Below are 16,038 nucleotides of genomic sequence, written 5' to 3' on the forward strand. Positions count from 1 at the left end.
AATGACAGAGCAGACAATAAAATCATATTGTTAAAAGAGAAAAGAACCTATAGAAGGTAACGTTTTTCTACGAAAGAGAATAGAAACGTTTGAAATACAGATTATGTGTAGCAGAGGCTTTTAATAATTACTTTTTAAAAGCAGATGAGAAAACTGGTTCAAAAAGTTCAGAAGAAAAAGTGTGGCATTATAATGAAGAAAAAAATTTAGTGAAATGAATGTTTCTGACGTATTTGCATCCAAAATCAGGAAAAACATCGTGACCCTTAAAATAAGACACTAAAAATTTGTGGCCCTGTAATACCTAATGTTCTTAATCATGTGTAAGATATAAATAACATAATTATTTCATTGTTAGGCCTATCAATAAGAAAGGTGATTCCGCTGATGTCAGCAACTGCTGCGTTTTGTACATCATTTCCTAAAATTTTTGAGAGGGTTATGTATTCTAGAGTTGTTATCCATTGGTGCTGCAGTGAAATATCTTGTTAATCCCAGTTTCAAAGGAACAGCTCTGTTGGCACAACTATTTATATTTTCACTGAATACAAAAAAAATTTTTAAATGATGAAGTGGTACTAGTTTGTATCTACTATGACTTATCAAAAGAATCAAATTGGATGAGTCACAGTATTCTACAACAAATTTTAAGTTTTTCTGGGATTCATGGATCTGAGCATGCCTAGTTTAATTCCTATTTAGCCCTTTACACCAGTGATCACTGCGCAGCATGGCACCATGTGTTATGGAATAGTCTCCATGAGCTTTGCTTGAGAAAGAAGTATTGTGTAGGCAATCACACACGACAGGAGACTGGACACAACTGTTGTAGGAATGCTGAGTCTCGCAGTGGTAACATTCAATAAAATGTTCTCGCTTTTCCAACCATGTCAAATGGTTGAAATTTTAACCATTCGATGCAGCTGGAAAACAGAAATTTTTATTTACATGTCTGTTGGTTGTTTTGTAACTATCAGTTATTGTGTATTATTACATTTCACATTAAAAACAGAATTAATTTTATGCAACATAAGTGACAAAGTGTTAGTATATCTCTGTTCTGAAAAGGAAGAAATAAAGGAAGGAAGGAATTGAAACTTTAATTGGGTGGGTTACATTATATCCGTATTGATAATACTGTATAGCTATTTGTGTGTGTGTGTGTGTGTGTGTGTGTGTGTGTGTGTGTGTGTGTGTGAGCACGCACACACATTGTAAAGCAGTGAGCAGTGCCCAATGTATCCCAAATCATTTATTTTGCATGCGAAAATAGTACCTTTCCAATTTTTTTTTTTTGTTTCATACATATGAGTAAGTATCAACAATATAAGGAAAAAGATAGATTCCTACTCACTGTAAAGATGACACATTGAGTTGCAGACAGGCACAACTAAAAGACACTTACACACTAGCTTTTGGCCAAAGCCTTCTTCGGAAAAGGAAACATACATGCATTGATTCACATAAGCAAGCACACCTCAGGCACGCATGACTGCCATGTCCAGCAGCTTGGACTGGACAGAGCTGCTTGTGTGACTGAATGTATGTGTGTGTTTTAACAATGTAGGAAAAGACAGAGTGCTACTTACTGTAAGGACACGTTAACCGCAGCCTTCATCAGTAAAAGAGACACGCACACTCATACACACAAGCAAGTACACCTCATGCACACATGACCACCAACTCTAGCATCTCAGGCCAAAATAACTGCTATCACATGAGATACAAACAGCAATCTGGAAGGGGTGAGGACATGTAAAGGGGGGGGGGGGGGGAGAGAGAGAGAGAGAGAGAGAGAGAGAGAGAGAGAGAGATGAACACTGTCTGGTGGAATGTGCATGGCCTAAGAATGCCTGCAGGCACAGCGTCAGGAGGTTGTGGGGCAGGATGGTGGGGAAAAAGGAGGGAAGATGGGCAAATGTGTTGGCAGAGTGCGGCAAATAAACAGGGTGGGATAGAAGAAGGAGGAGGAGATGATAGGACAGAGGGGGTGGAAACTGTTGGCTGGAGGGTTTGGGGACAGTAGTTGCTGTAGGTTGAAGCCGGGAACAGAGAATGTGTTGTAAGGATAACTCCCATCGGTGCAGTTCAGAAAAGCTGGTGGTGGAGGGGAGGATCCAGATGGCTCAGGTGTGAAGCAGCCATTAAAATCAAAGATGGCTCAGGTAGTGATGGAGTCATTGAAATCAAATGTATGATGTTCAGCTGCATGTTGTGCCACAGTTTGGTCTACTTTGATCTTGGCAGCAATTTAGCTGTGGCCATTCATCCTGGTGGACAGCTGGTTGGTAGTGATACCAATATATAAAACTGTGCAATGATTGCAGCAGAGCTGTTAAATGACAGAACTGCTTTCACAATTGGCCCAGTCCCTGATGGAGTAGGATAAACCTGTGACAGGACTAGAATAGGAAGTGCTGGGTGGGTGGATTGGGCTGGTTTTGCACCTGCATCTTCCACAGGGATGTGATCCTTGTGGCAAGGGGTTGGGATTGGGAGTGGCATAAGGATGGATTAGGATGATGTGGAGGTTGGGTGGGCGATGGGGACCACTTTAGGAGGGGTGGGAAGTATCTCAGGTAGGACGGCCATCATTTCAGAGCATGATGATAGGTAATCAAAGCTCTGGTGAAGGATGTGGAACAGTTGTTCCAGTCTGGGGACCGATCGAGGTGGCGCAGTGGTTAGACACTGGACTCGTATTCGGGAGGACGACGGTTCAATCCCACGTCCGGCCATCCTGATATAGGTTTTCCGTGATTTCCCTAAATCGCTCCAGGCAAATGCCGGGATGGTTCCTTTGAAAGGGCACGGCTGACTTCCTTCCCCATCCTTCCCTAATCCGATGAGACCGATGACCTCGCTGTCTGGTCTCCTTCCCCAAAACCAACCAACCAGTCTGGGGTGATAAAGGGGACACTCCTTTGTGGCTGGTCCTTGGGGGTCGTGGAAGGATTGGTGGTGTGAGGGGAAATGTCGTGGGAGATCTGTTTGCTGACTAGGTCTGGAGGATAGTGCCTGTCTATGAAGGCCTTCATGAGATCCTCAGCATACAGAGCAAGAGAGTTTTTTGTCACTGCAGATATGCCATCCTAGGTGCTCTGGCTGCATGGGAGGGATTTTATGGTGTGAAAGAGATGACAACTGTCAAAATGCAGGTACTGTCAGTGGCTGGTGGGTTTAATGTGGACAGAGGTGTGGATGAAGCCATCAGAGAGGAGGAGGTCAACATCTAGGAAGATAGCACACAGAGTTGAGGAGGACATCGTGAAGCAAATGGGAGATAAAGTATTGAGGTTGTGAATGAATGAAGATGGGGTGTCTTGGCCCTGAGTCCAGATCATGAAGATATCCTGAATGAACCTGAGCCAGACTAGGGGTTTGGTGTTTTGGGAGGCTAGGAAGGTCTCCTCTGGATGGACAATGAAAAGGTTAGCAGAGGAGGGTGCCATTCAGGTGCCCATGGCTACTTCTCCTTTGAAGGGAAGGTATATAAACAAATCTGTAGCACAGCATAGTTGTACTTGCCTGCAACTCAGTGTGCCATCTTTAAATTAATTAGCAGTCTATCCTTTTCCTTATACTGTTGATATTCCAATCTGGAGTTTCCATTGTCTGACATGATTTAATATTGTAGACTGAACTTGGAAAGTGGTGTTGCATTAACCAAAGGGGTGATGCATCTAATGACAGGTTTCTATGACACTTTTCCTTTTTTCTGTGTTAATACACCACCAAAATTTGGCTTACAAAACGAGTAGAACTATGTGCACTGAACCATTTGTTCTGGTCTTAAGTTTGTGTATTATGTGCATGTTTAAGACTGATATGTTTAAAAGACAAAAAAAAGTGTTTTGAACAGATTTGATCAAACTTACGATCATATTCAGTCTCTTTCCTCTACCCCCATTGGCTCATGGTAGGCAAGAGCACATTTCGATTTCTGGGCCTTCCTCTGGTTTTGTGGTCAGAGTTTTTGTTACTCAGAAAGTCGTGTCCTGCAAGTTGTGAGGATCCAAACTTCTGTCTTATCACACCATTTGATGGCAAGTAAAATATCAGACAATCTGAACTGATCTTCCTTCAGCTGTTCTTTCATTCTCGGCACATCACACCTGTTTTTGCAAACAGTGTTACACACATAATACTGTCATGCAACTAAATAATAATGCTGGAATGGAATATGAATCATTCACACAAACAGTATGTCCTTTATGAAGATCATATTCTTGGATGTCACTGGCAGCTCCTGTATAAGCAATGAAATCCAGTACACAACCAGTTCCAGAATCACATAACATGACCAGCATTATTCTAAATCTGCTTTTCTTATGAGGAGTGGTGTGCCTGAAGACTAATCTTCTATTGAACAAAAGCAAATTTTCTTAGAATGTGACTACTTTAGGTTGTCACTGATACTGAATGAAACAACTTTACTGTTACCAGTTTATTTCCACAACACATTTTAAAAAACTTCCATCATCAGGTGGATCTTTGCAGTTTGACATAATTTGGAATGACATTATTTTTTAGGCAATTTCTGTTGAAGTGAATGTGTTGTGTTGTCATTCCAAGTTTTTCTGGTATATTTTTGTATCCGAATCATGATGATGGAATTTAAAGAAAATATTCATCAATACATAATTTATTAAATGGGTATAACACATTTTAGAAGGTCTGAAATATTTCATCAATAAACTATTTTGAACAGTCAGTCTCCACCAGTAGAGAAGGTACTGTCAGCAAAATGCAGTAAATCAAGAATGAAATGAAATCAGTCTTTCAACACCACATCTCCCTAAATTGACACCATTAGAGGAGAAACTCCTGGCCAACACTTGTGTAGTGACAGCTTCTTTATGCAAGGCAAAAGGAGGGTATGTTGTGAGAAAAAGATGGAATTCTTCACAAGTTATGTCTTTCCAAATAGTCATGTGAGAAAGAAGTGGTCACTTTTCTTTAGAGTCATATAAAAGCTTCTTTCTTTTGCAACAGACTTCATAAACCACGGTGATACAAATAACTGGAAACATTGCAAGATTGAACATCCGGCACCTAGATCACAAGGAACTTCTGTATTCTCTCATTTAAAGGTGTGTGCTACTGTATGAAATTCATTTTATGTGGACACTTCTGTGTTTTCTTAGAAAAACCAATACAGTGTCACTTTCATCTCAGTCTGAAGAAGATTCTGAAATAAAATATCTTCATGTGTGATAGTTGGGAAGGCTGAGATGATGTGATTCATAAAAAGCAGTATTTTTCAGATCAGTCAGGGTTAGTCTGTTTTCCAATTTTTGTCTGTAAGGTCAAGTTTTATACTATGGCTTTATTAAACAAAGATTTATGATATGAAAAAAGGTTTGTGACCAATAAAATAATTTTTTATGATTAATTCTTCCAAGGCCATAATAAATTCTTCAGATCTCATGTTTCCTTTAACACCAGCGGGCTTAGAGAACTGGTCTTTATTCATAAGAGTTTGCCCCTTCTACAATGTGATTTTCTTTTTTCAATTGCATCTCCATCAAATCAGAAATAACTTGTTTCTCACCTTGAAATTCCTTACTGTGTTCAATGTGCATAAAGTCCACATAAAATGCAAGCTCTGCAATCCATTCCAGGTGTTCTAATTTGCATTTCTGCATTCCTTTTTCCTTCATAAATTCATCAAGGGTTTTAAATTGGACAGTAGTTCCAGGCATGCCCCTTGACTTAACCAGTGTACTCTGCAGTAGTATACAAAGTCTCCATACTCTTCATTCAATTCCATCGCAAACTGTTGCAGCTGACAGTGGAATACTGTGTGCAACTTCAGAAATTCCACTATTCATGTGCTCCATGCCTGCAAATTTAGCACAAAGTGTTTCTTGATGCACAGAACTACAAATACCGTTGTTGAGCATTGTAATTTTTTACCCGCTCACTGTCAATTAAATCTTCAAACTCTTTCTTCATGTTACTGTAATGTCATTTCATGGCACATTTGCAGTACCCGTTGATTATTTGACTGTATAATTGATATTGAGAATTCTCACACTTCTCTTCTTTCATTCCCATTGATTTTTAAAGGCATCTGATGATTCATTGATGGATTGCCCCTTTTTGTGCAAACGGCCACTGGACATGTGAACGTCTTTCATACCAAGAACAAATAGCAAATGGTAAACAACACTTATAACATGGTTCTGTTGAGCTGAAAAGAATTGTGCCAACTGAAAAATGCTACACCACAATATTCAATTAAATGTTGCACTGTACCACATACTTCCAAGAAAGACCAGGCAAATCTCAGACAGGCTGGCTGCAGCGCACACATCCAGCTTGTGTGTGGTTTGGCACGCCATAGCTGGCATTGCTTTAATGTATCTAATCTATAAAGAGCTCACAAGCCCTGTCCAAATGCTCACGAACTAGTTTCTGTTAGTGATGTTCAACTGGGTCTGGAAGCATTTTGTGATAAGTATTACTTGGAAAACATTGTTTGATACTAGAGAAAGTGAATACCTCAAGAAGCTAAGCACACATGAAAGATCCAAAGTTTCTATGCAAGCTAGAAATCACTGTGTTTGCTTGTATATATATATTTTGGAAAAGACTTTTTTGTGGGTATAACAGTGTCTTTGATGTTTGCATCCTGCAAAGATAGTGAAAGAAATATCACACAAAAACATAACGAAACTAGCTGCAGTTCTTCCGGTTGAGTACAGTAAACAAGCACTGATTGATGACTGGAAGCTATTGACTGTAGAAGAAGAAAAACCATGCAGTGACAAGAACCCAGTCAACTTTCACTGGAGTCAATTTTTTGAGAAGACATACCTCGGGAGGAAAGAAATACCCTACTGTTATGAAAATTGTGATGGCTGAACTTGCACTTTTGTATGGCAACATGGATGCAGAAAGGGGAGTCTCACTGCTGAGAACATCTTGAATGAAGATACTGCAGATATGTGTGAAAGAACATTGGATCCTCATTTGACTGTAAGAGATGGTGTGGTGACTAAGGGGAAGGCTCATTTTGTAATTACCACTTGGGAACCAGTTTGATCAGCACATACAGTTCATGTCAGATACAAGCAATACTATGAAGATGAGAAGAGAGTGGCTGAGAAAAAAAAAAAGTTGCAAGTAAGTATGAAAGGTAAGTGTGCAAAAGAAAAGGTATATATTGAACACAATGTACATGCACTGAAGAAAATGAAAAAGTAGGAAAATATTGTCTATTCCAGATTACTGGATGGCCCAAACAAGTACTTAAAAGAAGCAATAAATAAAAAGAACTTGGTGGGAATTAGTGCGACCTAAGCAATGTTTGAGAGTTCTATGAAAGTATGGGAACAGGAAGTGAAGAAAATTAAAGACAAAGAAAAGGTACAGAAACCAGCTGACAATCAGAATAGCAGTGTTACACCATTTTTTCAAATAAGCTAAAATGAAGTGAGAGTTAATGACATGATTTTGTAAAGAAAACTAGATGATTTTGTATATTATATTTATAAAGTAAAAGTTGTACACATTTTGTTCGTATTATTCCGAAAATCGAACTGTACAGCTCCACTTTAAAGCTTTTTCTAGTTTTAGATATATTTGTCGTGAATAGGGGCATTTTAGTATTATTATAATAAAGTGCAATGATTTTCCTTATTGTTTACTATTGTTATTATATGTAGTCCGCCCCAGTAGCTGAGTGGTCAGCGTGACGGATTGCCGTCCTCCGGGCCCGGGTTCGATTCCCGGCTGGGTCGGAGATTTTCTCCGCTCAGGGACTGGGTGTTGTGTTGTGTTCATCATCATTTCATCCCCATCCGGCGTGCAGGTCGCCCAATGTGGCGCCGAATGTAATAAGACCTGCGCCAAGGCGGCCGGACCTGCCCCGCGAGGGGCCTCCCGGCCAATGACGCCAAACGCTCATTTCCATTATATGTAGTTTTGTAATAGTTTTGTTTGTTGATTACAATTAAAACAAATAGTTGCAAGTTAGCACCCAATGGGGACAGATTTAAAAAAATGTTTTACACCCTTCCACCCTAATGAGATATCTGAATCAATATATAGATTTTTTATGTCAAAACTAGTAAATTCAGTTTTTGTACTCAAAATATTTGATAAGTCAGTAACTTTGTGAATGTAATCCAAAAAACAATGAACTAAGTACTTCTGCAAGACTGACTATTCCAAACATCACATTAATTACTGAATCTATGCAAGCTAGTTGTTTGGGTGAAAAATAAAGCAGTTGTCCTAGTGGACTGCATAAAAATCAGCACATCACAAGTTATGCTTAACCGAACAGGCAGACATATGAGAGCAAGCTGACATTATTGCACATACAATACCTTACTTACCCACCATCATGCATCATAACAAAACCACTGATATATCAGCACAACTGCGGGTAACAGCTAGTATTTCATAATTTCTTTATTTTTCTTAATATGGATACAGAAGTGTGCATCTTGTTGACAATATAAAATGTTTTTAACTAGCAGCAGTCTGATGTCCACAAACATAACAATATATACATATAGCAAAATATTTATTGCAAATACATTAACAGCTTCTTAAACAAGAACAGTGGAACAGAAATCTCCATAACCCTTAACAATTTTTATATCTCCTCAGTCATCAGTTGTTTAGGGTTCAATTATTACTGATATATCACTATTTTAATAATTTTGAGGAAAATATCTCAAACATGCAGGTATTTTGAGGAAAATATCTCAAACATGCATGTGGTCTTCAAACACTGAGTCTATGTCATGAAAGGAAAATTAATATTTTCAAAGAGGCAGGACAAAAATATATATGAATAGAATTCATTATACTGTGAATAAAAACTGTAAGCTTGATAAAACTATACCATTCAGGAAAAAAGACCTGGCATATCCTGGAATAGAAATCGGATTATATTTTGAATAAATCGACAGAAGCTCCTCCACAATGCTTTTAAACAAAAAAGATCTGCTTTTTAAAGCTGATGTAAAACAGTAATATGGCCAGTTTTATTTCTGCCCTCCTTTTCCTTGTCATTACCTTACACCAAAAGGAAGCTCCTGAGAAATATCTGTCTTTCTAACATCATGAGAAAATTGACCAATGAAATTAATTTCATTATTCTCATTTTACATAACAGTAGCACTTTGATGAAGGAGATGGTCTTAACAGTTTGCTGAACAGTAATTGAGATTTTTTTCTTTTATGCCAAGGAAAGCTTTGCTGTTAATTTATGGCACATTTATTTCCATTTCAACACTCTCATGCTATGAGCTTAAAACAAGTATTAATTACATGATGTTCAAATATAAACCATTAAAATTTCCAACAGTGTATTTTTAATGAGCTAATTGTTATATGCTTTTAGAAACAAACTCTTGTGCAGCAAACTGCTCACCCTTTAGTTATAAATTTATTTAATTCCCTAAAACAATATATGCAATGATATAGTGAACCATTGTAATATACCTAATGTTGCAATAAGTTATTTTATCTTATGACCCCTGTTCTCTATGAATCAAATTGACATTTTAACAATTTCTTTTTCCAACAGAGCTTCCTTGTTGGTATGGCACTCACCTAGAATAAACCAAAGTTTGGTTTCTGCATTTATATGAGGGTTCTTTGTTCCATGGTTCATGTCTTGAACATGCTGAGTTTAATGAGTAGCAAGAAGATATGTGCCACTGAACAACAGATAAACCTAGCTCATTGGCTGAACTTTTTGTTTGAGAAGTCTTTGTGATTAATACTTTCCACTGATCAATGGAAGTTTTTCCTGAAAACAAACTAAAGGGTCTAAAATTAATAACTGAGATATTACTGTTCATGTAGCCTTCAATAGAATGTAGACACGTAATGTCTGATGGTCTCCATTGCCCATTGGTATCTGCAAGGACACTGGAGTACAGGGTTTTTATTTATATATTGCATGGATAACCATCAAGTCTTTGGGATATAATTTGTTTTTTGTGTCACCTATAAAATTTATTTATTGTGGCATGACAAGTCTCGAAACTAAAAAGAACTCATTTATGTAAAAAATGTCAATTTTAGAGTTTTGCTCTCTCCTGCTCACCTGTCTACCAGAAAAATTTCTGTAGATGCCCATGCCATTGCCTTTTCTATTTTCTCTTTGAAACTGAAAAAGTCATATAATACTTGACAATAGTAAAAAATACGACAACATAAAACTATTGAATTTTAAATGCACTTTGGTCTGTAATGTTTTGCCTCTCTCAACAATGAGTTTCTTTAGTCAAAGAAATTTACAGCAATGACACTAAGAACATTCTATTACAAAAAATCTTATAATTATAAGTATGTTGCATCCCTTCCAACCATTTCAATAATGTTTCAAAATGTACTGTTCACCTCCATTGCATACTCTGTATTGACAATCTGAGACTACTGTCATCATTTCTGTCCCTTGCTGGGCTGTGATGCAGCACATCATCAAAATCACAATGTTTGTTGATCACACTGTCTACACTATTATAGGAGAATGTGCAGGCAGGCTGTTTTCAAAATTCCAAGCAGTGTAGCAGAGAGCACTGGGCTGATCAGTCATGGCACCTTGAGAGTCATCACACTGTTTATGCACTGCAATTCCATATGAATTTGTTTGCATTAGTGATTGAAAAAACTGTAACAGATCACAAAAATAGGCCCACCATGCATGCCTTTATCAATTTCTGGACAACTGCATAAGTTTAATAGATCATATACAGCCTGCTACAGACATATGCCTTGATCAATCTAATGCATTAGATATGACCAAATTTGAGGTTTTACCTGAAACTGGATCTCTAGTTACCTGAATGGAAGAAGAAATTTTACTGAAGTCAGAAACTGCAGAAATTATACGAATTCTTAACATGGAAGGTCAGTCACACAAAGTACAATAAACGGTGTCCCATAGGACCCTGTTTTTTGGCTCTGTACACTGATGACCTTCCACAGCATATAACAAAGGATAGTTCCCTTTTATATGCACGTCACAAATTACTCATAATCTGCAGAGGGAAAACAGATAATAAGAGGTTGTCAATCAAGATACCTCTTTTGTAAAATCGTGGTTTGAGGCAAACAGGTAAGTAATAAACATTCTGAAAACTCGAAAAACGAACTTTGACACAATGCAAAATGTTATCCTTATGCAGATATACTTGTTGGCAGGAATATGTTTGTCAATTTACAGAACATCAAATTTCTTTGATTGTCCATCAGAAACACACTAAACTGAAGCTACATCCAAACAAAATCTATTTCTTGTTGAGGTCAAAAAGAGGTACTGCCAACACAGATGCCTTTGAAGTTTGGATACCATTCACTACTTGAGTCTGTCATAGGCTATGGTCAGACCTTCTGGCAAAATAGTCCTGAGCTCACAGCATGTTTATATTACAGACACAAGGGATCAAATAAAGGCATGTAAAATGAAAGGTGATCTCATTAAACTGCTGTTCCAACAGTTCAAAATCCTGCCACTGCTATGCATTTTTATACTGGAGTAAACATGTTTTACAGTACAGCACTTATAATTATTTCACAAAACTATAGATTGCCACCCCACAACACTCCAATGAAAGGCAATCACTAATTATAGTGCGTGAACCCAAACTGTATACAGATGGTACTAAATCTGTGGGAAGAAGTATAGACAATCACTTTGCAGCAGACAGCAAGTCGATCAATGTCCAAGAAAAATAAGATACAAACTGTGAAAATTTTTACTAAGCTACTGGTTCTACTCTGTTGCTGAATGTCTGGAAACAGAAGTGTAATTTTACTAAAATCCGAGACTTTTCTTGAGACATACAGTAAGTCCACCCCTAACCACACAGCTGTGATCTTTTTATATATATATGGTAAGCTTCTCAGAAATGCTGACTTGTATGTAATATTTTTGTGTATAGTTCCATCTCAGTCAGAAATACTGTTTGTTACTCATGTTGTATTATACTGATACAAGATAGTGATATGTGAGCATTGTACTGACTGATCTAATATCAGTTGCACAAGAGATTGTACTGATTCCACCCATGGAGAAAATGAAAATGGAATAATGTCTACCTTACAATGATCATCTGCAGATATTACTTCATGGTAAAAGGTACCCTCTGCCATGCACTGTATTGAGGCTTGCAGAGTATGTATGTAGAGGTAGAAGTTTGTGAGCACTAACTTCACAGTCTGGCTGGTAGAATCTCTCGGGATAATGAAACAGAGCTATACATTGACTTCCTGAGAATAAGTGGATGGGATGTGTTGTGGAAATAAACTGAAACTGGCTCCATGCAGGCAACATGAAATGCATGTGTGTCTAGCAGACATCACAGTCGTGACACTGTGTCACCAGTTACCGATTGATGAGGGAGCAACTGCAATCTCCTTGAAGCAATCATGTTGGCTTCTCTTCATGAATAAATGCTTTATGTAAGAGTACATACACGTTTTCAAAAAGGAAGGTAGTGTGGAACATCATTTTCATGTGCATACTTAAATTCCTGCAAACAAATTTTGTTTTGCTGCAAAACTCCTCCATCTGTTGATTGCAAGTAGGAAAACAGATTTTATTCCTTATGAAGTCAGATGCCTGAAGCTGTTCTTAATCCACAATTGGCAAAGCATAGAAAATCGAGACACTCGAAATGCCCTTCATCCCAAGAGACCAAACTGCAAGGAAATTTGCAACTGACTTGTTTACATATTGTACATTTCAAAAACTGGAGGTTTCTTCCTCATTGTATTCGGTATGAAATGAAAAGGAGAAAAGAAATAGTGTCACCTAAATTACCTTCTGTTCCTCAGAATCCAAAAGATAGATGTGTCACATTTTGTTTAGCATATTTAGCCCTATTCTGATTTAACAATATTTGTGTCACATACCTTTCTTTATTTTAAAGTTTTCACTTTTTAAAAATGTTGATTTCAGTAATTTTTATGTATATTTAGGTACATTTTGCAGAAAAATGTAAAGGTTCAATTGAAAAAGCATTGGTTCAAGAAAAATAGCGCAAATGTATAAATTTTGTACAAAGAGCTTGCGAAAACATTTGCCAGTACAGCTGTCTTTCCTGAAATGATTGCATACATGTGAGAAATGGTTTTAAGATGCATAAATAGATAAACTGTTACTGGTTATGGATACTTCTTCCAAATATGAAACTTAACTGTCATCATAAAACTCTGCTCATATAAAGACAACATATTTTTGTTTATGAAACCAATATTCCACATATTCAATATGTACACATGAGTAACAGGACTGATAAACTCCTCTAAGAAAGCAACAAAAGTTTAACATGCATATTTAAAATACAATAAAACAGTTACTGAATAGTCTTGCTACTTTCGTATGTTGCATACATTATCTTTCAACTTCGAAAACTCATTTAGTGAATACTTGCTTCAAAATTGCACTTTATAGAAATGGTATATACTCATAAAAATTAATACGACAGCTCATAAACAATTAACTTTAGCAGCAGAAGCTTCACACATATTGGAAGTGCATTCTTCAATAATGCTGATGAAAACAAAAAAGCATTTTATACTAAGCTTTATTTGTATGGTTATATGTGCTGTTCAGGCCACAATAGATTCGTTTTCGAGAAGCATTATGCACCGGACTGAAGAAAGAGCTATGCAAATGGCATTCTCACATTAAACATATAATAACTAGAGGCAGCATGAAGTAACAGCTAATGTGTGAAGATCTGAACTGCTGCTGACATTCATTAGGCTATTTAATTATGGAACTTCCATACACTAACAGAGATTATGTCAGTGTCCACTACTAAAGAACACTGGTTGCAATGCTGCTTTCAGAAGATGATGGAAAGGGCAATCAAGTATGTACATTGATAACTTAGTTTTTGCAGCAAAAATTCTTGTATAAATGCTTCACGGTATTCTTGCCACATCAGATTTTTATTCAGTCTTAAACTTTCGATGACTTACTCCATTGTCATCATCAGGAGATTTCAGTAAGCCGTTAGGTACTTTATTTAGTTGGCTAAATTATGTCAAGGGACATTACAAAATCATGGAACTTCCATATGATAGCGAAATTATGTTATTATCTACGACTAAAGAACACTGGTAGCAATGCGGCTTTCAGTAGATGATGGATTCCTCAGCTGATTTCTCTGTTGCCTTTCTGCATCAAGCACCAATTTCCATGCACCATTAAGGTGTAGCCTCTTTCCTGGTTAAACTTGTTACACATTCTGATCTCAACAGTGTCTTTGATGACAGAATCCCATTAGGTAAATGCATGGGATAATATTTATGTTTCTTCAAACATAATCATTTGTTAATTCATGAGGCTGCATTCAGCAACTACAGATTTGTCGAATATGTGGTATTTAGTGTGCTGTTGGTGCTTTGTGCTGTGTTCTAAAATAGTTCTTATCAACTGACCAATTTAATAGCTACCATGTGCACACAGTAGCAGTGATATTGGTCATGAAATACAATTTCATAATGCTGCATAGAGCGTCGATGCCACATTAAAATAACACAAATTCAACAAATCTGCAGTTGCTGAAAACAGCCTCATGAAGTAAAATATGACTACGTTTGACAAAATGGAAACGCTATCCCATGCATCTACCTACTGAGATTCAACCGTCAAAGAAGCTCTTGAGATCAGAATGTGTAACAACAAAATTTAAACGGGATAGTGGCTACACCCATAATAGTGCCTGGAAAGCAGTGCTTAAAGCTGAAAGGCAACAGAGAAATCTGCAGAGTCAGCCACCATCCACTGTAATCACGATTAATATCAAAGTACTTCCATCACAGACATAATCTCTGGTAGCATTTGGAAGTTCCCTGACTTTGCGACATCTCCATAACACAATTTGGCCAATTTTATAAACTACCTAAATACCTACTGAAATCTCCAGAAGAGGAAGTTGTGAAAATCTCAAGACTGAATATGAATCAAACATGGCAAGAACTTCATGAAGTATTGATTCAAGTAAAGTACATTAAAAGTTTATCACCATGTTAGTTCCTCAAGACCGGCATAACTGCTTTAAACAGAAATTTACATTTACATTAATATTTCAATTGAGAAGCAGGTCTACAAGCCTGATCCTGTAAGATGAATACATAATTTGCATTAACACTACATCTGTAACATGTTTGGTGTTACACAGAACTACAATAGTAGTTACAGTGTGGCCACTGAAAGAACAACCATTAATGATTAATTTTGGTACTGTAGGGATAACAGAGCAATTACATGACATAATGAACCTGTCAGCCACACATTCTGTTACTGTTTCCAACTGTTGTATAGTATAGTGTGATATATCAACAGGCACAGCAAATACAAGTTGCTATAAATGTCAGATCAGCCACACAAAGGAAGAGTATAATTTTTTACAAAAATTTCTCCACGTAAATGTAAAGGTAAGTTAAAAAGTAATTCCCTTGAATCTTGATGAAGAAGAATTTCATTTCAGATTTACAAAACATACAGGTTTTTTGCTCATTTCTGGGGTATCATTTAATACAGTGTCACCTGAGGCCATAGCCCACTGTTCTGTAAAATTATATTAAAATATAACTTCCTAATATATGGCATCCCTTATGTTATGGTTGTCTGTTCATTTTCAAACGCAGTGTTCCATATACTTTGTTTACTTTCTAGTTGCATTGCTCCTCCTTTCAATTCTGTGTGGTAAATTACAAGTAGTTTTCTTGAACTGGACTTTTGTATTCATAGCATCCCTTTTAAGGCTGTCTTTAAATGAGGTCCTTTTCTTTTCACTACATACTACACACGCTTCTGACATTTGGAACAGGATAGCATAATACATGCTGTATATTTACTTCGTCACCATAAAGAAAGTAAAAAAATGTTTCTGCTATTTATATATATCTGTGCTACACACATAATTTTTGCTACAAAATACTGCTGTTGCCCATTTCAGATTTTTCATGGTGACTGTTAACTGATGCACATTCTGTATCCCTAGTATGAGAGACAAGATTTTATTCTCTTCTTCTAGATGAAAATTATAC

Source organism: Schistocerca cancellata, chromosome 3 (genome assembly GCF_023864275.1).
Source record: "Schistocerca cancellata isolate TAMUIC-IGC-003103 chromosome 3, iqSchCanc2.1, whole genome shotgun sequence".
NCBI lineage: Eukaryota > Metazoa > Arthropoda > Insecta > Orthoptera > Acrididae > Schistocerca > Schistocerca cancellata.